At 45.4% G+C, this 20,158-nt stretch overlaps 1 protein-coding gene and 1 non-coding gene across 4 annotated transcripts in view; one reads left to right on the top strand and one right to left on the bottom strand.

Annotated features, from left to right (window-relative positions):
• Window positions 1-20,158, top strand: part of Fhip1a (FHF complex subunit HOOK interacting protein 1A) — a 215,468-nt gene that overhangs the window by 67,876 nt on the left and 127,434 nt on the right. The gene's annotated exons all lie outside the window — the stretch shown is intronic.
• Window positions 11,000-11,106, bottom strand: LOC132652687 (U6 spliceosomal RNA). Its single transcript, XR_009590264.1, has one exon. It is a non-coding gene; the product is annotated as a U6 spliceosomal RNA (small nuclear RNA).

Below are 20,158 nucleotides of genomic sequence, written 5' to 3'. Positions count from 1 at the left end.
GGGCAGAGGCTTTCAGAGGCCCTCTGTGGTAGGTTCCTAGGTTGTTTCCTGTTTTCTTCTTCTTCTGATGTCCATCCTCTTTGCCTTTCCGGATGGGGATTGGACGTTTTAGTTAGGGTCCTCTCTCTTGCTTAGTTTCTTTAGATGCACAGGTTTTAGTGGGTTTGTCCTATGTTGTATGTCTATATGAGTGAGTATATACCATGTGTGTCTTTTTGCTTCTGGGACAACTCACTCAGGATGATCCTTTCCAGATCCCACCATTTACCTGCAAATTTCATGATTTCCTTATTTTTCATTGCTGAGTAATATTCCATTGTGTAGATGTACCACAATTTCTGCATCCATTCTTCAGTTGAGGGGCATCTGGGTTGTTTCCAGCTTCTGGCTATTACAAATAAAGCTGCTACAAACATGGTTGAGCAAATGTCCTTTTTGTGTACTTGAGCCTCTTTTGGATATATGCCCAGGAGTGGTATGGCTGGATCTTGAGGAAGCGCTATTCCTAGTTGTCTGAGAAAGCGCCAGATTGATTTCCAGAGTGGTTGTACAAGTTTACATTCCCACCAGCAGTGGAGGAGGGTTCCCCTTTCTCCACAACCTCTCCAGCATGTGTTGTCACTTGAGTTTTTGATCTTGGCCATTCTCATGGGTGTAAGGTGAAATCTCAGGGTTGTTTTGATTTGCATTTCCCTAATGGCTAGTGAGGTTGAGCATTTCTTTAAGTGCTTCTCTGCCATTCGGTATTCCTCTACAGAGAATTCTCTGTTTAGCTCTGTTCCCCATTTTTTAAGTGGATTACTTGGTTTGCTGCTTTTCAGCTTCTTTAGTTCTTTATATATACTGGATATGAGTCCTCTGTCAGATAAAGGGTTGGTGAAGATTCTTTCCCAGTCTGTAGGCGGTCGCTTTGTTTTGATGACGGTGTCCTTTGCTTTGCAGAAGCTCTTCAGTTTCACGAGGTCCCATTTATTGATTGTTGCTCTTAGAGCCTGTGCTGTTGGTGTTCTGTTCAGGAAGTTGTCTCCTGTGCCACTGAGTTCTAGGGTATTTCCCACTTTTTTTTCAAGCTGATTTAATGTGTCTGGTTTTATGTTGAGGTCTTTGATCCACTTGGACTTCAGTTTTGTACAGGGTGATAAGTATGGATCTATTTTCATTTTTCTACATGTAGACATCCAGTTGGACCAGCACCATTTGTTGAAGATGCTATCTTTTTTCCATTGAATGGTTTTGGCGTCTTTGTCAAAGATCAGGTGTCCGTAAGTGTGTGGGTTTATTTCTGGGTCCTCTGTTCGGTTCCATTGATCCACCATTCTGTTTCTATGCCAGTACCATGTAGTTTTTAAAACTTTATAGTACAGCTTATGATCAGGGATGGAGATACCTCCAGACCATCTTTTATTGTAGAGGATTGTTTTAGCAATTCTGGGTTTCTTGTTATTCCATATGAAGTTGAGAATTTTTCTTTCCAGGTCTGTAAAGAATTGTGCTGGTAATTTGATGGGAATTGCATTGAATCTGTAGATTGCTTTTGGTAAGATGGCCATTTTTACTATGTTAATCCTGCCAAGCCATGAGCATGGGAGATCTTTCCATCTTCTCATATCCTCTTCTAATTCTTTCTTCAGAGACTTGAAATTTTTTTCATACAAGTCTTTGACTTCCTTGGTTAGGGTTACTCCGAGGTACCTTATGTCATTTGTGGCTATTGTGAAGGGTGTTGTTTCCCTAATTTCTTTCTCAGCCCTTTTGTCTTTTGTACACAGGAGGACTACTGATTTTTTTGAGTTAATTTTGTATCTGGCCACTTTGCTGAAGGTGTTTATCAGCTGTAGGAGTTCCCTGGTAGAGTTTTTGGGGTCACTCACGTATACTATCATATCATCTGCAAATAGTGATAATTTGACTTCTTCCTTTCCAATTTGTATCCCCTTGATCTCCTTCAACTGTCTTATTGCTCTAGCAAGGACTTCCAGCACTATGTTGAAGAGATATGGAGAGAGTGGGCAGCCTTGTCTTGTCCCTGATTGTAGTGGGATTGCTTTAAGTTTCTCTCCGTTCAGTTTGATGTTGGCTATAGGCTTGCTGTATATCGCCTTTACTATATTTAGATATGTGCCCCTTGTATCCCTGATCTCTCCAATACTTTAAACATGAATGGATGTTGGATTTTGTCAAATGCTTTTTCAGTATCTAGGGAGATTATCACGTGGTTTTTTTTCTTTCAGTTTGTTAATATGGTGGATCACATTGATGGATTTCCGTATATTGAACCACCCCTGCATACCTGGGATGAAGCCTACTTGGTCATAGTGGATAATATCTTTGATGTGTTCTTGGATTCGGTTTGCAAGTATTTTATTAAGTATTTTTGCATCAATGTTCATAAGGGAGATTGGCCTGAAATTCTCTTTCTTTGTTGAGTCTTTGTGAGGTTTAGGTACCAAGGTGACTGTGGCTTCATAGAAGGAGTTTGGTCATGTTCCTTCTGTTTCTATTTTGTGGAATAGTTTGAAGAGAATTGGTGTTAGTTCTTCTTTGAAGGTCTGGTAGAATTCTGCACTGAAGCCATCTGGTCCTGGGCTTTTTTTGGATGGGAGACTTTTGATGACTGCTTCTATTTCTTTGGGGGATATAGGTCTATTTAGTAAATAGACCAGGTCTATTTACCTGGACCTGATTCAGCTTTGGTAAGTCAAATCAATCAAGAAAATTGTCCATTTCATTTAGATATTCAAATTTTGTGGCATATAGACTTTTGAAGTAAGTCCTAATGATTGTTTGGTTTTCCTCAGTGTCTGTAGTTATATCCCCCTTTTCATTTCTGATTTTGTTGATTTGGATGGTGTCTCTCTGCCTTTTAGTTAGCTTGGCTAAGGGTTTGTCAATCTTGTTGATTTTCTCAAAGAACCAGCTCTTGGTTTCATTGATTCTTTGAATTGTTTTATTTGTTTCCAATTGATTGATTTCAGCCCTGAGTTTGATTATTTCCAGCCGTCTACTCCTTCTTGGTGTGTCTGCTTCTTGTTTTTCTAGGGTTTTTAAGTGAGCCATTAAGGTGCTTGAATGCGCTGTCTCGAATTTCTTTTTGAAGGCACTTAGTGCTATGAACTTTCCTCTTAGCACTGCTTTCATTGTGTCCCACAAGTTTGGGTATGTTGTGTCTTCATTTTCATTGATTTCTAGAAAGACTTTAATTTCTTTCTTTATTTCTTCCTTGACCCAGCTGTCATTTAGTAACAAGTTGTTCAGTTTCCATGTGTGTGTAGGCTTTTTGCTATTTCTGTTATTGTTGAGGTCCAGCTTTATTCCATGGTGATCAGACAAGATACAAGGGATTATTTCAATCTTCTTGTATCTTTTGAGGCTTGCTTTGTGACCCACTATATGGTCTATTTTGGAGAAGGTTCCATGAGGTGCTGAGAAGAAGGTAAATTCTTTTGTGTTTGGGTATAAAGTTCTGTAAATGTCTGTTAGGTCCTTTTGATTCATGACCTCTGTCAGAGACATTGTTTCTTTGTTTAATTTCTGTTTTGTTGACCTGTCCTTTGTTGAGAGTGGGGTGTTGAAGTCTCCCACTATTAATGTGTGGGGATCTATATGTGCTTTAAATTTTATCAATGTTTCTTTCACAAATGCGGGTGCCCTTGTATTTGGGGAATAGATTTTCAGGATTGTGATGTCTTCCTGGTGGAATTTTCCCTTGATGAGTATGAAGTGTCCTTCCCCATCTCTTTTTATTAATTTTGGTTGAAAGTCTATTTTATCAGATATTAGAATGACTACTCCTGCTTGCTTCTTGGGTCTGTTTGCTTGGAAAGTCGTCTTCCAACCCTTTACCCTCAGGTAATGTCTATCTTTGTGTCTTAGGTGTGTTTCTTGTATGCAACAGATTGCTGGGTTTAGTTTACGTATCCATTCTGTTAATCTGTGTCTTTTTATTGGAGAGTTGAGTCCATTGATGTTGAGAGAGATTAATGACCATTGGCTGTTAGATCCCTTGATTTTGATATTGTCTGTGGTCATCAGGTTGTGTGTTTGGTTGCTTTTTGTTTTACTGAAGTGAGGTTATTTATTTCCTGTGTTTTCTTGAATGTAGCTAGTTTTCCTGGGTTGTATTTTCCCTTCTAGTGTCTTCTGTAATGCTGGATTTGTTTGTAGGTATTGTTGAAATTTGTTTTTGTCAATGAATATCTTGTTTTCTCCATCTATGAGGACTGAGAGTTTTGCGGGGTATAGTAGCCTGAGCTGACATCTGTGTTCTCTTAGGGTCTGCATGATATCCGTCCAGGCCCTTCTGGCTTTCATAGTCTCTGTTGAAAAGTCAGGTGTGATTCTAATGGGTTTGCCATTATATGTTACTTGGCCTTTTTCCCTTGCAGCTTTTAGTATTTTTTCTTTCTTCGGTATACTTACTGTTTTGATTATTATGTGGCGGGAGGATTTTCTTTTCTGGTCAAATTTGTTGGGTGTTCTGTAGGCCTCATGTATTCTAATTGGCCTCTCCTTTAGCTTGGGGAAATTTTCTTCAATGATTTTGTTGAAAATATTTTCTGGGCCTTGGAGAAGGGAGTCTTCTTTTTCCTCTATACCTATTATTCTTAGGTTTTGTCTTTTCATATTGTCTTGCATTTCTTGGATGGTCTGTGTCAGGAATTTTTCGGATTTAACATTTTCTTTGACAGATACATCAATTTCTTCCATTGTATCTTCTACACCTGAGATTCTTTCTTCCATCTCTTGTAGTCTGTTGGTTATGCTTACCTCTGTAGTTCCTGTTTTCTTCCCTAGATTCTTCCTTTCCATTATTTCTTCCATTTGTGTTTTCTTTAAGTCTTCCAGTTGTATCTTCAGGTCTTGAGTTGTTTTGTTTACTTCCTTCACCTGTCTGATTGTACTTTCCTGTTTTTCTTTTAGTTCCTTCAACTCTGTTTCTTTTATTTCATTCAGTGCTTTAAGCATTTCCTTTCTAAAGGCCATAAACTGTTTGCCTGCAGCTTCTCTATTTCTTTACGGATGGCAATATTCTGTTTGAGTTTATCTTCCTCTATGTCTTTACGTATCTTATTTGTTTCCTCTGTTATCATCTTCATGAGCATAGTTGTTAGGTCATCTTCTTGGATTTCAGTTATGCTGGGGTGTCCAGGGCTACTTGCCCCTGTGTAACTGGGTTCTGGAGATGCCATATTGCTCTGTCTTTTGTTGCTTGAGCTTTTACGCTGGCCTCTACCCATTGTGCTATCGTAGGTGTTTGGGGTTATTTTGTGGTGGTTCCTGGGGATCCTGTGGTGGAGAGAATCCCCTTTGCAGAAAGCTGGTTTTTCCTGAAGGATGTCTTCTCAGCTTTTTGGGTATAGTCCCTGGATGGCTGGTGTTTTTTCAGGAGTTGCTCACCTCAGGGATATAGACCTGAGTGGTAACTGTGGTCTTTGTTAGTCGAGAGGGTTCTCCTCTCACCCAGGGAAGTCCTGAGGGCAGCTGCCCTGTTTCTGGGTTTCTTGCTGTAAATTTAATGATCAGCTGCTGTGGCCCAGTTGGACATCAGGAGCGCAACAACTGTTTGTGCCTTTGTCTGGAGCACAGCTGAGTGATCGCGCCTCGGCCCCACTGGTCTGCTAGACTTTTTCTAGGGAAGGATTGGGTGATTTAAGTCAGTACAGTCTTCTTCCTTCCCTGTGGATTCTCTGGAGACACGGACTCCCAGTGTCTTTTTTTGCCCTGGTGCACACTGCTCAGTGTCCGCCAGCTGGCTGGCCGCAGAAACTGCCTGTGCCTCGAGCACAGCTGAGTGATGGCGGCTCAGTCTCCGCCAGCTGTCTGGTGCGCAGAAACTACCTGTGTCTGCCTTTGCGGCCTTTGGGAGCCTGGGTGCCTCCCTAAGCTGGGTAATTTTCCGGGGACCTTTTCAGGCTGGGGGTGTCGGCTGAGTGCTCTGAGATCAGACCAGACGTTTCCCTCCCTGTGTGTTTGCACCGGACAGTGAAACTCATTCACTGGTGCCCTGGTGCCCACAGTTCTATCTCAGGCGGCGAATCAGGCGTGCAGGCAGGCAGAGCTCTGTGGTGCCGGAGCCTGGGTCCCCGGCTCTGGCTCTGGGCTGGCTCCTGGGGTGCCCGTGGAACCTGAGTCTTTTCCAGGGGATGTCTGGGTGACCTAAGGCCGGTCCCAATCGTTTCCTGTACCCTGGGGTTATCTCTCGACTGAAAATTCCAGTCTCTGATAGTGTGGTGCACACGGTTCAATCTGGGACCGTGACCAGAGACACTGGCTTGTGGCTCTGGGCTGGGGCTGGGGCTGGCGGCCAGCAGCCAAGCGTCTGGCGGAACTGGGATCTCTTCAGCGGTTTAGCCTGGTGAGTTAAAAGCTGATTGAATCCCCCACCGTGGGGTATCCTCTCACCTGGGAAACACAATGACTGTGTTTTATGGCTGCGAGTTCTGATTGCTGGTCACTGTGCTGATCCTGCTGCTGCTGCTCAGAATGAGAGTCCTCCCGACTTGACCTTCTTACAATGTGTCCCCATCTCTGCATTCCACTGCAAGGATTCTAGACGGGGTCCTGTTAGCTCTGCCTCTGTCACTGTAATGAATCACTCCTCATTCATGCCCGCTCTCTCTTTAAATAGACAGTGTTGCTTTTCCTGGTGTTAAATATGATCTGAGCTTTTTTTTTTTTTTTTTTTTTTTTTTTTTTTAACTAGCCCAGTTCTGGTACTGTCAGTTACCCACAAGGCAGCCCTTCTCCAGAGCGTACCTCATTGATGGGAAAGCCCTACCAGTTCTGGGGAACTGGGTGCTCCGGATGGCCGAGAACCACAGATCATAAGGCAGAGAACTGCACGAGAGTTACTCATAGCTCGGCGACACCTGGCTTTGAGGGGTAGAAAGTTAAACAATGGGTTTGGATTAGTCCTTGCTTATTTTGCTCCGTATTGTGCTGAAGTCATAGTAAAGAAGTTCGCTATCTAGTCTAGCTGAAGAAACACAGTTTGTGCTTTCTGTGGGCTCCACTGCCTGCTGTGTCTCCGCCTCTGTCGCCGACTTCGCCTTCCTGAAGTCCGTCACCCTCCCTGTCCACCCACTGAGCTTTTGCATGTGTATTTCTGTTGAGTGGTAACTCCTCATCCAGGAGCCTGCTAACCACCACCACCACCTCGGCTCAGGTTCCTGACTAAACTTCCCAGCACCCTGGACATCTTCGCAGATCCCATTGGCTTCTTCACATTTGGGCGAACCATTTTTTTCTGATGTGCTGCCAGGACCCCATTCTTTTCACACCCCAGAACTTGTTAAACTTTGTTTTAATCATCTAGTTGTCTCTTTTAGACTTGGCGCTGGATCTGATTTATTTCTGTGTTTCTGTCACCCAGTACAGATGCTCAATAGCTATCGATTGTATGAAAAAGTCAGCAAGCATTTAAATGAGCAAAATAATGGCTGCCACTTACATATGCTTTTATCTCTCTAAAGTTCCTAGCTGTGGTTGCTGGGTTGGGATTAGGTTCATCTGTAAGCAGGCAGCAGAGTCAATAACTATTTTTCTTCTGAGTAAAGTGAGTGTGGAGGAGACTGTGCTTGGAGGAGAGGGTTTCTCTGACTATCAGGCTCTACGGTCCCCAGATCTCTGCTCTGCGGTGCTGAGTTCTGATCTTGTCCTCATACCTTATTCTGCAGATGAATGGCAGAGCCTGGGCAGGCTGTAGGCTCTCCTAGTTAAGAAGGGAAAAGCGAAATGCCAGCATTGCCAGGCTTCTGTCTCTGCCTGTTCCCACCCCTCTTAGGGATCTTTCTAGGAGGCCTTTCAGGAGACATCCTCTTACGTTTACCCATCAGGCCTCCATGGTTTCACTTCTACCTGCCAGAGGAACTAGGGACTGAGGTTTTGCCTGGCCCCTTGCTCTTGTGGTTGCTGTAACGGAGCTGGGGCGAAGAGAAGGCAACCAGCTGCCTGTGTTACACAGGTTAGCATGATCTCTTCTTCTGTGACCACAGGCAGCTTTACTGAGTAATTTGTAGAGCTAACCTCTTCCCTTTCCCCTCTCTCTTTCCTGCTTATCCCCTCCTCTTCCTTTTTTCCCTGTTCCCTCTGGTCTACCCACTTTCCCTCTTCAGTCCTTCCCTTTCTTTTGCAATGCAGGGGTTTGAACTCAGGGCCCTTCACATGCTAGGTAAGCATTCTCTCACAGAGCTTTTCTCTCTCCTCTTTCAGTGTCTGCACACTATGTGTATGATCAGACTTGGTAATTGGTGTATCTGTCATCTTGGACACTTACGGCTGTTCTTAGTTGTCAAATACATCAGGAATTAACTAAAACCCTAGTAACTGGCTACACCTGTGAGGGTTTTTCCCTATAATTAAATCATTTGAAGTGGAAAGACCCACTTTTATTTTATTTTATTTTTTTATCAGTTACATTTTACTAACTCTGTATCCCAGCTGTATCCCGCTCCCTCATTGCCTCCCAATCCCACCCTCCCTCATCTCCTCCCTCCCTCATCCCCTCCCTCCCTCATCCCCTCCCTCCCTCATCCCCTCCCTCCCTCATCCCCTCCCTCCCTCAACTCCTCCCTCCCTCATCTCCTCCCTCCCTCATCTCCTCCCTCCCTCATCTCCTCCCTCCCTCATCCCCTCCCTCCCTCATCTCCTCCCTCCCTCATCCCCTCCCTCCCTCATCCCCTCCCTCCCTCATCTCCTCCCTCCCTCATCCCCTCCCTCCCTCATCTCCTCCCTCCCTCATCCCCTCCCTCCCTCATCCCCTCCCTCCCTCATCCCCTCCCTCCCTCATCTCCTCCCTCCCTCATCCCCTCCCTCCCTCATCTCCTCCCTCCCTCATCCCCTCCCTCCCTCATCCCCTCCCTCCCTCATCTCCTCCCTCCCTCATCCCCTCCCTCCCTCATCTCCTCCCTCCCTCATCTCCTCTCTCCCTCATCCCCTCCCTCCCTCATCTCCTCTCTCCCTCATCCCCTCTCTCCCTCATCTCCTCCCTCCCTCAACTCCTCCCTCCCTCATCCCCTCCCTCCCTCATCTCCTCCCTCCCTCAACTCCTCCCTCCCTCATCCCCTCCCTCCCTCATCCCCTCCCTCCCTCATCCCCTCCCTCCCTCATCTCCTCCCTCCCTCATCTCCTCCCTCCCTCATCTCCTCTCTCCCTCATCTCCTCCCTCCCTCATTGCCTCTCTCCCTCCCTCATCTCCTCCCTCCCTCATCTCCTCCCTCCCTCATCTCCTCCCTCCCTCATCTCCTCTCTCCCTCATCTCCTCCCTCCCTCATCTCCTCTCTCCCTCATCTCCTCCCTCCCTCATTGCCTCTCTCCCTCCCTCATCTCCTCCCTCCCTCATCTCCTCCCTCCCTCATCTCCTCCCTCCCTCATCTCCTCTCTCCCTCATCTCCTCCCTCCCTCATCTCCTCTCTCCCTCATCTCCTCCCTCCCTCATCTCCTCCCTCCCTCAACTCCTCCCTCCCTCATCTCCTCCCTCCCTCAACTCCTCCCTCCCTCATCTCCTCCCTCCCTCATCTCCTCCCTCCCTCATCTCCTCCCTCCCTCATCTCCTCCCTCCCTCATCTCCTCCCTCCCTCATCTCCTCCCTCCCTCATCTCCTCCCTCCCTCATCTCCTCCCTCCCTCATCTCCTCCCTCCCTCATCTCCTCTCTCCCTCATCTCCTCCCTCCCTCATCTCCTCCCTCCCTCATCTCCTCTCTCCCTCATCTCCTCTCTCCCTCATTGCCTCTCTCCCTCCCTCATCTCCTCCCTCCCTCATCTCCTCCCTCCCTCATCTCCTCCCTCCCTCATCTCCTCTCTCCCTCATCTCCTCTCTCCCTCATTGCCTCTCTCCCTCCCTCATCTCCTCCCTCCCTCATCTCCTCTCTCCCTCATCTCCTCCCTCCCTCATTGCCTCTCTCCCTCCCTCATCTCCTCCCTCCCTCATCTCCTCCCTCCCTCATCTCCTCCCTCCCTCATCTCCTCTCTCCCTCATCTCCTCCCTCCCTCATCTCCTCTCTCCCTCATCTCCTCCCTCCCTCATTGCCTCTCTCCCTCCCTCATCTCCTCCCTCCCTCATCTCCTCCCTCCCTCATCTCCTCCCTCCCTCATCTCCTCTCTCCCTCATCTCCTCCCTCCCTCATCTCCTCTCTCCCTCATCTCCTCCCTCCCTCATCTCCTCCCTCCCTCAACTCCTCCCTCCCTCATCTCCTCCCTCCCTCAACTCCTCCCTCCCTCATCTCCTCCCTCCCTCATCTCCTCCCTCCCTCATCTCCTCCCTCCCTCATCTCCTCCCTCCCTCATCTCCTCCCTCCCTCATCTCCTCCCTCCCTCATCTCCTCCCTCCCTCATCTCCTCCCTCCCTCATCTCCTCCCTCCCTCATCTCCTCCCTCCCTCATCTCCTCTCTCCCTCATCTCCTCCCTCCCTCATCTCCTCTCTCCCTCATCTCCTCCCTCCCTCATCTCCTCCCTCCCTCATCTCCTCTCTCCCTCAACTCCTCCCTCCCTCATCTCCACCGTGCCCCTTTCCAACTCCACTGATGGGGGGGACCTCCTCCCCATTCATCTGATCCTGTTTTATCAGGTATCTTCAGGACTGGCTGCAAAGCCCTCCTCTGTGGCCTAGCAGGGCTGCTCCTCCCTTGGGGGATGGGGAGGTCAAAGAGCCTGCCATTGAGTTCATGTCAGAAATAGTCCCTGTTCTCCTTACTAGGGAAAAACAATTGGTTACTGAGCTACCACAGGCTACATCTGAGCAGAGGTTCTAGGTTATATCCATACATGGTTCTTGGTGGAGTGTCAGTCTCAGAAAAGACGCCTGTGCCAGATATATTTGGTCCTTGTGGAGCTCCTATCCTCTCCACGTCAAACTAACTCCCCCTTCTTTCATATGATTCCCTACACTCTGCCGGAGGTTTGATTATGAGTCTTAGTATCTGCTTTGATACACTGCTAGGTAGAGTCAGAGGCCCTCTGAGGTAAGCTCCTGTCCTGTTACTTGTTTTCTCCTATGTCCAAAAAAATATGGAACGCTTCATGAATTTGTGTGTCATTCTTGCTCAGGGGCCATGCTAATCTTCTCCGTATCATTCCAATTTTAGTATATGTGCTGCCGAAGTGAGCACAGAAAGACCCACTTTTAATCTGCATCTTTGGAGGTGAAGATCCGTCTTTAGTCTGGGCCACACCTTCTGCTGGCAGCCTATGTAAAGGACATGGAAGGACAAAGCTTTCCCCCTTTACCTGTGTGTGCTCCCTCTTGCTGGCAGGTCCGTTCCTGCACTGGCATTAGCGCCTACTTCTCAGGACATGCCTGTCGTATATTGAAGACCAGCTGAGACATGCAGCTGGGAACTGAACAGCTGTGGGTCTTCTGGACCTGCCTTTGGTAGACAGCCATTGTTGGTCTAGCTGGACTACAACCTGTAAGCCATTCTGACACCCACGCCGCATTCATTCTATAAGTTCTGTTCCTGTAGAGAACTCTGACGAATACAGACATCTATCTTTTTTTTTTTTTAAGTTGAGAACATTAAAAACCTCTCAGCTATTTAGAAATGGTCGTGGATTGCTTGTCAGACATTGTTATCCTGCTACATACAGAGCACAAGTTCTTCCATCTTGTCAGACATTGTTATCCTGCTACATACAGAACACAAGTTCTTCCATCTTGCTGCCATGTAGCCTGCTTTCTTCACCCCTCCCCACACCTTCTCAGGCTCTAGTAAATAAGATTCTATCCTCTTTGAGGTCACCTTTTGGTTTGGGTCTTTAATCACTTAATATAAAATTAAGTATTTGACTGTTTTATAGGCACTTAGAAATTTAAATGATCACTTTTATCAGTGTTTTTTCTAGGATTTCATCATGTACTAAGGTATCTGTAGAACACTGGCAGAAGGTTTGACAATCAACACCAAGAAATGAGCAGTCTGTAGCCTCCCCTGTTAACTTTTTCTATAAAGCTATCACAAAAAGTAGAAATCTGGGCTGGAGAGATGGCTCAGAGGTTAAGAGCACTGGCTGTTCTTCCAAAGGGCCTGAGTTCAATTCCCAGCACCCACATGGTGGCTCACAACCATCTATAAAGAGATCTGGTGCCCTCTTCTGGTGTGCAGGCACACATGCAGGCAGAACACTGTATAAATAATAAATAAATCTTAAAAAAAGTAGAAATCCAAACAAAATTATAATAACTTGTTGAAGAGTGTTTGTAGGAGCGACACACTGGAGCACACTGACCATTCAACAGCAAGAGAAGGGTAGAAGGGCTGTGACTGAGGGTGTTGGCAGAGAAGAAGGGCTGTGACTGAGGGTGTTGGTGGAGAAGGGCTGTGAGAGCGGGTTGTCTCGTCGGGTCTTAGTGGCACAGTAACGCTCAGGATGCGTATCAGACGGAAGGTGCGGGCATCTGTGGAGTGTCTGCGCGCGTGTGTTATGCTTCTAATCTAAAAAAATGATGCAGTTCTTAGAAATCACACCAAAGACTGCAAAGAATGCTCATAACCCTAAGTGGAAAAACATGGGAAATCTTAAAAGCAGTCCGTCTTTTGTGGTGCAAAGTGATTTTTACTGCGTTATAGACTTTCCACGTTTGCTGCTGTGGCTATCATTTGAAAATTTAGTCAGTCACACATCAAGAATGCATTATCTCAGAGGTCAGCTGTTGCTGGGCATTTTCATAGGAAAGGTTTTGTTTCTGAGGTAAAGGCATCCATGGTGCAGGCCAGTTAGGGGCTTCTTACCCAGCGCAGGTTCCGGCGTTTGCTCGCCTCCTCCTACATGGCACTGCACATGGGCTCTCCGCTGGCCATGCGCGCTTTAACCCGACACTTGGGGGGCAGAGGCAAGTGGGGGTCCCTGGGAGTGTAGGCCAGCTAGGGCTACAGAGCAACATTGATTTCTCTCTCTCACACACATACAGAATGTAGCTCTTCTTGTGTTGTTGAACCTTTGGTCTCATCCATCCGAGTAGCTGGACTATATACATGAGCGTGTGTATCCAACAACATTGAAGTCTTGATGTTGATGTTCTCATGAAAGGAGGGGACATGTGCAGCAGAGAAAGTCTATACACTTGTGAGTTACAAGCTAGACATTTCCCTGCACACTTGTGTGTGGTGTATGTGGGTGTGTGTGGGATAGGGTGTCAGAGCCGCTGGAACTAGAGTTATAGACAGTTGTGAGCTGCATGTGGATGCTGGGATTTGAACCCGGGCCTTTGGAAGGGCAGCCAGTGCTCCTCCCACTGAGCCATCTCTCCAGCTGCTTTCCCCTGCATGTTTAAAGAGGCTTTTTCTCCTAGTTTAGGCATCACCTTATGGAAGCCAGTAGCTTGACATTTTAGGAACTGTCTGGGACCCTTTTTACTTTGTTGTTGAGTTCTTCCTTGAAGCTGTTGGACACAAACGCACTGTGAGGTTTAAATTTCCACGTTCAGTAGAGGTGTCGTGTATACCGTTTACCAGGCTTTCCGAGTCATAACTCCCAGGGTCACCCCGTTAATCTACGAATGTGGAATTGCCTTAGAGGCAAGGCTGATGCACTGTGGCGTGAGTTTCACGTGAGGCCGTGAAAGAAGATACACTGCTCCAGTGACCTCCTTCATCAGGTGGTTGCCAGGAGTAGATGCATTTTAGAGATACCATACAGAATGTGAGATAAGGAAAGAGCATGGATATTCTAAATATAATCCCCAATACTGTTAGTAACAAACAAAATTTCATACCAATAATATTTATGTGGCAATTTGGAGAACTAAGAATAAGGATGCAAGGTTTGGGGTGTATCCAGGGGAGAAGGGAGGATTTGTGGAAACATTTTGAGCCCTTTCCCACAGGCTATTTGAGATAGGGACACCATTGTGTTGACAGGGACACCATTTGGCTCAGAAGCCAAATCTGGCCAGCCACCTGTTTAATCTTCAGTGACGTAGCAACTGAGAAGAATAAAACATGGAAATAGTATACTGCAGAAACTGAGGTATTTCCTCTGTGTTATGGAGAAAGTCTGTTTGGAAATGTATTCAGACGTCTTTCATTGTCATAATGTGTGTGAGAGTCTGTGCACACACGTGTGCTGGAGAAAGAGAGGCCATTGGACAATGAGCAGAATGACCCCCACAGCAAAGAGTCACTTGTTCTAGAATATTGGGGGGAACTCTCCTTGGCTGAAGCGTATGCTTCCTGAGCCGTTCCCTTGACTTGCCTTAGTGGCTAATCTCTCTCATCTTGGCTTTAGCCCAGCCAAGTTCTAGCAAGAATCTTGCTGAGTCAATTTAGTGAAACTCCTTCTCTGCCTTGGTATTTGATCAAATTTCTCATTTTTTGCTCTTGATATCTGATTGCACTAGTCTGTTTCCAACCAGAGTCCTGTTGGGTCCTTTCATCCAGAACTCCTCCCCTCAGTGTCTTCTTTTCCATCTACTGACCGCTCATTCTCTCTCCCCCTTTCCCTGTCCATCTCTTTCCTCCCTCCTTTCCTCCTCTCCCCTTCTTGTTCCCACTCTCTCCTCTCCTCCACTTTTCTGCAATAAATAGTCTTGAGACCTATTTTGTTTGTTCTGAGAAAAAAAATTTCCTTACCATTAGGAATAATTTTTCTTGCTGGACGTGGTGAGGCTTTACTTCCAGCATGTGGAGATGGAGGCAGAATATTTATGAGTTCAGGGTCAGCACAGGCTGTGTGGTTCCTGGCCAACCGAGCCTGCATCGTGATACTCCATCTCAAAAAGCCAAAAAGAAGAAAAATGTTTTTCCCTTCTCAGTGTCAGTAATGCAGAGGTTTAAAAATCTTGGGCTAAAATAATGTGTGGGGGCTCAGCAGTTAAGAGGACCCAGGTCTAGTTTTTATCACCCTCAACTGTCTGAGCTCCGTTCCAGGGGGTCACACCCTCTTCTGGCGTCCGTGGGCACTGCACGCAGGCAAAGCACTCATGCACGTAAAAGTAATGGGCTCTTCAAGAGAAAAGGAAGACTGTCCACCCAGGGAACAGCTCTCTGGCAGCCTTCTTCCCGGGGGGAGCCACATGTTCAGTGGGGAGGGCATGGTGGCACAGGTGTGTTGGGGGAGCAGTTGCTTTAGTGGCTTCAAAGAGGCCATTTGCAGTGTCATTCTAGCCCGAGCTTGAGGGTGTAGCTCTGTGGCCTGCATGCGACATATGCAGGACAGGGCCTCAACCTCCAGCACGGGGGGTAGAAGGGAGGCATTTCCAGGTAGGATGAGTGTCCTGTGGTTAACCCTGGCCCTGGTCTTCTTAAAAGTGAAATAATGTTGACTCTCTGTCCTGGGCTTTCACTATCATCTTCCTTTCATCCCTAACATTTTCCTCCTGCTGGTGGCTTTCTTAAAAGATGGGCTCTTTGATCTCGAATCAAAATGAAATGCTGAAAGGTAAAACATGGTCCTCTTTAGATGGATTTAGATAGTTCTCCAGCAATATGCAGACCTGCTTCTCGCTGGATGTGGAGAGCAGCAGCCTCCGCACATGGAGCCTGGAAATGTGTGTTTGGGGATAGAAGTTAAGGTGACAAAGTCATTGATGGCCCAGGCGAGATGTACCTGTGATCTCAGGAGGCCAAGGCAAGGAAACTCCAAATTTGAGGATAATTTGTCTGAAAACAAAACAACTAAAAGAGGTCTTTGTTGGTAGAGAAGAGGCAAGAGACAGCAGAGACAGAGGGGTCGCTTTCAGAGTCTCTCTTCTACCCTTTTCACTTGCTCGAGGCTCAGGCCTGCTCTTCTCTGCCTGGTTCCTTCCCGAGACCAAGAACTCTGGTACCCATTCAGTAGACACTGATGGACACTTCTTTCTCTGCAGAAAGCATGGTCCTGTGGCTTGCCTAGCTGCTCTAGAATCTCTTCCAGACTGCATGTGCTCAAGTGTGGCCCTTGGACCCCTGCAGCCCTGACCCTGCATCTGTGCCTTTCCTTAATGCCCTAGTTCCGACCTCATGAAGAGAGAGCAGTTGCTGGTGGCCAGTGCCTTGTGCACACCACACAGATTGTCACTCTGCGTTCCCTCCCATTTTCCACAGAGTCTCATTTTCTTCGTTTTGATGGATTGGAAATCATTAGAGTGGCCCCTGCCACTGTTTATAGATGTTCAGCAATTCAGGTGGCAGAAGGACTTTATGGTCACCATGAGGCCATTATGAGGGGCAGTTTTAATGACTTGTAATTGCCAGTGTAGAAAAATGGCCAGAGGACATGGAGAAATTTAAAAATTTATACAGAGAAAGGGAAGGACCACACAGAAAATTTTAATTAGTTACAATGGGAACCTGGTAGCCAGTTTTTATTTTTTCTAGTCCTCCAAAAGACTGTTTTGATCTGACAGCAAATAAATAGACCAGCTGCTAAGTAACCAGGTTAGAGGCTGCTGAGTTGTATTTGTTATTAAGTCATCAGGCATGGGAAAATGTATTTCCCTCTCTTGAATTGGATTCAGATCGATTATCTTGCTCAAATAAAAGCCTTCACTTTAAACAAAATTAAAGTATGTAGATACCCTTTACATTACTGTAAAAGCAAGGCTCATTTGGGAGATGGTCTGATTGGGTTAAATCCTCATTCCTTCCTTTGTCATTTGGAGCAAGCTATTGAAGCTCTCTGCCTCAGTTTCCTCAACTATAGACTTGGAAATAATGGCATGCTATCTCATAGGGCTGTTCTGAGGGGTGTGTTAGTTTCCACAAAGTCCTGAAGCTGTTGTAGCTACTGCTGGCGCCTAGCCTCTTAGTTATTGATTGTTTATTCTGGCCTTGGGGCTAAGGACCTAATCTTGCTTAGGATATATCAAGGGATTCAAGGAAGTACGTTCAGACAGTTCCAGAAAGAAAAAATTAAAAAATAATTAAATTAAAAAATTAAAAAATTCTGTGAGTTACTGTTAGTCACAAGATGGCTGAAATTGTAGGTGGCACTACCTATTTTTCAGTAGATGGTCTGTCATGGCTGGGCACAGCACTGTGTCTTAAAGCTTTTAGATGGCAGGTTGCCAGGGCGCTGGATGTACTGCTGGCTCTGCCCAGAATCTCAGGGCTGTGGTCTGAAGTGACAGCCACCATGCAAACATGCAAATATGAAGAGCATGGAAGTGAAACTCCCCACGGGGCTTAGATTTGGTGTGAGTAGCAAAATATACAGACTTTAAATTTCAGGGATCTCAGCAGTGATAAAGGCAATTTAAACATCCAAATGCAAGTAATTTTATAGAATAAATTGCTCAGTCATGGGGGTGGGAGTTTCCTAATTTAGGCTGTAAACATGAATTTAGAAGCTTACACATTTGTGAGAAGTGTATCTTTGCTGTTTTGATCACAGAACATTTCCAGACGAAACGTGCTTACCCCAAACGCCAAAGCGAACCCTAAAGCTTTATGCAGATTGGCCTGTATACTTTATGTGTTTTGTAGTCAAGTGGGCCTGTGTTACTGTGCACGTGCACACGGATAGAATAATGCAATTATGCTAAATGCACATTGTGGAAAGAGACTAGGGTTATTTGTCTTTTTCTAAAGATTTTGAAGCGTTTTTATTTTATGTGTATGAATGTTTCCTGCATGTATGTCTGTGTGCCATAGGCATCCCTGGTGCCCACAGGCCAGATGAGACATCAGATCTTTTGGAACTGGAGTTGCAAATGGCTGTGAATAGCCGTGTGGGTTCCGAGAGCAGAGCCCAGGTCCTCACCAACTGAGCCATCTTTCCAGCCCTGAATTTCTTTTTATTAAACGCTCCTTTCTTTGAAAGTAATTTTTAAATACCCACAAAAATATGCCAGTGTTATGTCAGTTTATGTTCTGTTTTGTTTGTGTGTTCTGGTGCTGCAGTCAAACCTCTGGCCTCACTTGCTGGGCTGCACCTCCAGCCAACTCCTAGTCAATTTTTCAGAAGAGGGAAGCAAATACTCCATTGATCCTTGATGCCATCACTTATGTGGCTGGCTTTCTATGCCAGCAGAAAAATTTGATTAATTGCTCTTAACTGTGACAAAGCCCATGGGTAATGAAATGTTTTGGTCTATCTATTTTTTCCCCTTTATTCAAACAAATTGATGAACAGTCTGCCAGAACGCTGTAGAAAATAAATATGTGTTCTAAAGAAGCACAGGACCACAGTGCTGTCCTTTGCTTATCAGATCTCTTCAGGCTGCTGATCTTAACTGAGAGAGAAAACCTCTCTCCAGGTTCAACTGCAGTCCACCTCTGTGTAATGCTAAGATGATGGAGGAAAGGCTCTTTCGACAAATTCTTTAATTTTCCTTACAAAACACTGGCTCAGTCTTCCATCCATGATTACAGTGTTTATTGTAAACCTTACTCTAAAATTATCTCCTGTCTAGATCTTTCTCTTTCTTAGTGTCTATGTTTATTTAGTTGTTTAAGATTCTATTACTCTGTGTGTGTGTCTGCGTGTGTGTGTGTATGTGTGTATGTATGTGTGTTTGCCTGTACCACATGTATGTTTGATGCACACAGAGGTCAAAGAAAGACATTTGATTCTCTGGGGTTGGGGTTACAGGTGGCTGTAAACTGCATGTTGTGCTGGGAATAGAAGTCGGGCCTTCTGCAAGAACAAGTGTCCCTAACCACTGAACTAACTCATCTGTCCTTCTAAACCACAGGACGCTAATATACTTCTTGTTGGGACTAGCCTGTAATGTAATCATTCTCTCCATTTTGCCACATAATTTTATCATTTTAACAGTGATTCAACTATGTGTGTATGTTAATGTTGGCCTAAGTCCATCAGATAACAAACACAGTTACCCAGAAAAAAAAAAAAAAGACTCAATAGCTTTTGTTTCATTTCTCACTTCCCAGCTTTCCTCTCCATTAAAGGCCCAATGTGCACAATTTTTTCTCAGTAGGAACAATTCCCTGATTGTTCTTTGTGGAAATGTGTGACTGTGGTAATGCACAAAAGTACACGATACAGTTAGATAGCACAATTCTAAGGCCGCAGAGGTCAGAGAAGAAGCCTCAGAGGAAAGTTTTAAAGATTTTGAACTAATGAAAAGACAAACAAGGTCTGTGAGTTGCAGAAGTAGTGCTCAGGAGGAATCTTGGCGTTGCGCAGGCGCATTAGTGCAGAAGAAATGCCCCAAACTGATGGCTACATAGGCAGAAGGGGAGAAACAGTAACAAATTCAACAGAGATCAAGGAACTGAAAATCAGACAAAGCCAACTAAGCCAGCTGCTGCTTTTTGGCATAATCAATAAAATTGATAATCCGTAGCTCAGCCCCATTAACTAGGACAAAAAGATAAAGAACACAAATTATCAATAACAGAAATGAAGGTTGGGCTGTCACTTCTGATCCCTCAAGCCCTGAGAAAATAATGAAGGAATGTTAGAAACAACTTTATGTCTGTAGGTTTAGTAGCCTGAATAAAATGAGCTTCAGTTCTTAGAGCAAACTCTACCAAGACTCACATGAAGAAACAAATATGTTCCAAGTATATAGCAAAGGTCTAGCAACTTTCCATTCAGAAAGTAGCACAGACAGATTCACTGTGAATTTTACCAGACACTGGAGAAAGAAGTCATATCAATTCTCTATATAATCTCTCCCAGAAAACAGCAAAGAGAATACTTCTAATCTTCTATGAGGTCAACACTGACAAAGACAAAAGAAAAAAAAAAGCTATATACAAGTATCTTTTTACGAGCCCAAAGGCAAACTCTTCAAGAAAATATTAGAAAACAGAACCCCAATGTAGACAGAAAACGTGGAGGCAGCTAGAAAGGCGCGAGGCTAATTGGACGTCTAAGGTAAGAACATGTAGTGACCCCAGTTTTGAGACCTGCCTAGGCTCAAAAGAAAGAGGGAAATGTAGTCTGTCTAAAGGGATAAGAAATTTGTTTGGAAGCCAGGCTTGGTGGTACATATCATTGATCCTCCCAGGTACAGACTTGGAGGCAGGAGTTCGAGGCCAGCCTGGTCTACAGAGTGTGCTGCAGGACAGCCAGGGCCACACAGAGAAGCCCTGTCTCAAGCCACCACCCCATCACCACCTCTCCCTAAAATAAAAGAAAGAATACATTTATTTGGGCTTGGAAAGGATGGAGCTGGGGTTCTGTTATGTCACGTACTATTTAATAGCTCTGCCTGGTAGTTTAGCTTTATAAACTGTAATTAATATAAAAAATAATAAATTAAAAAAAGGTCAA

Source organism: Meriones unguiculatus, chromosome 2 (assembly GCF_030254825.1).
Source record: "Meriones unguiculatus strain TT.TT164.6M chromosome 2, Bangor_MerUng_6.1, whole genome shotgun sequence".
NCBI classification, from domain to species: Eukaryota; Metazoa; Chordata; class Mammalia; order Rodentia; family Muridae; genus Meriones; species Meriones unguiculatus.
Note: the sequence above shows the minus strand (reverse complement) of the source record. Positions and strands in the feature narration are given on the sequence as shown.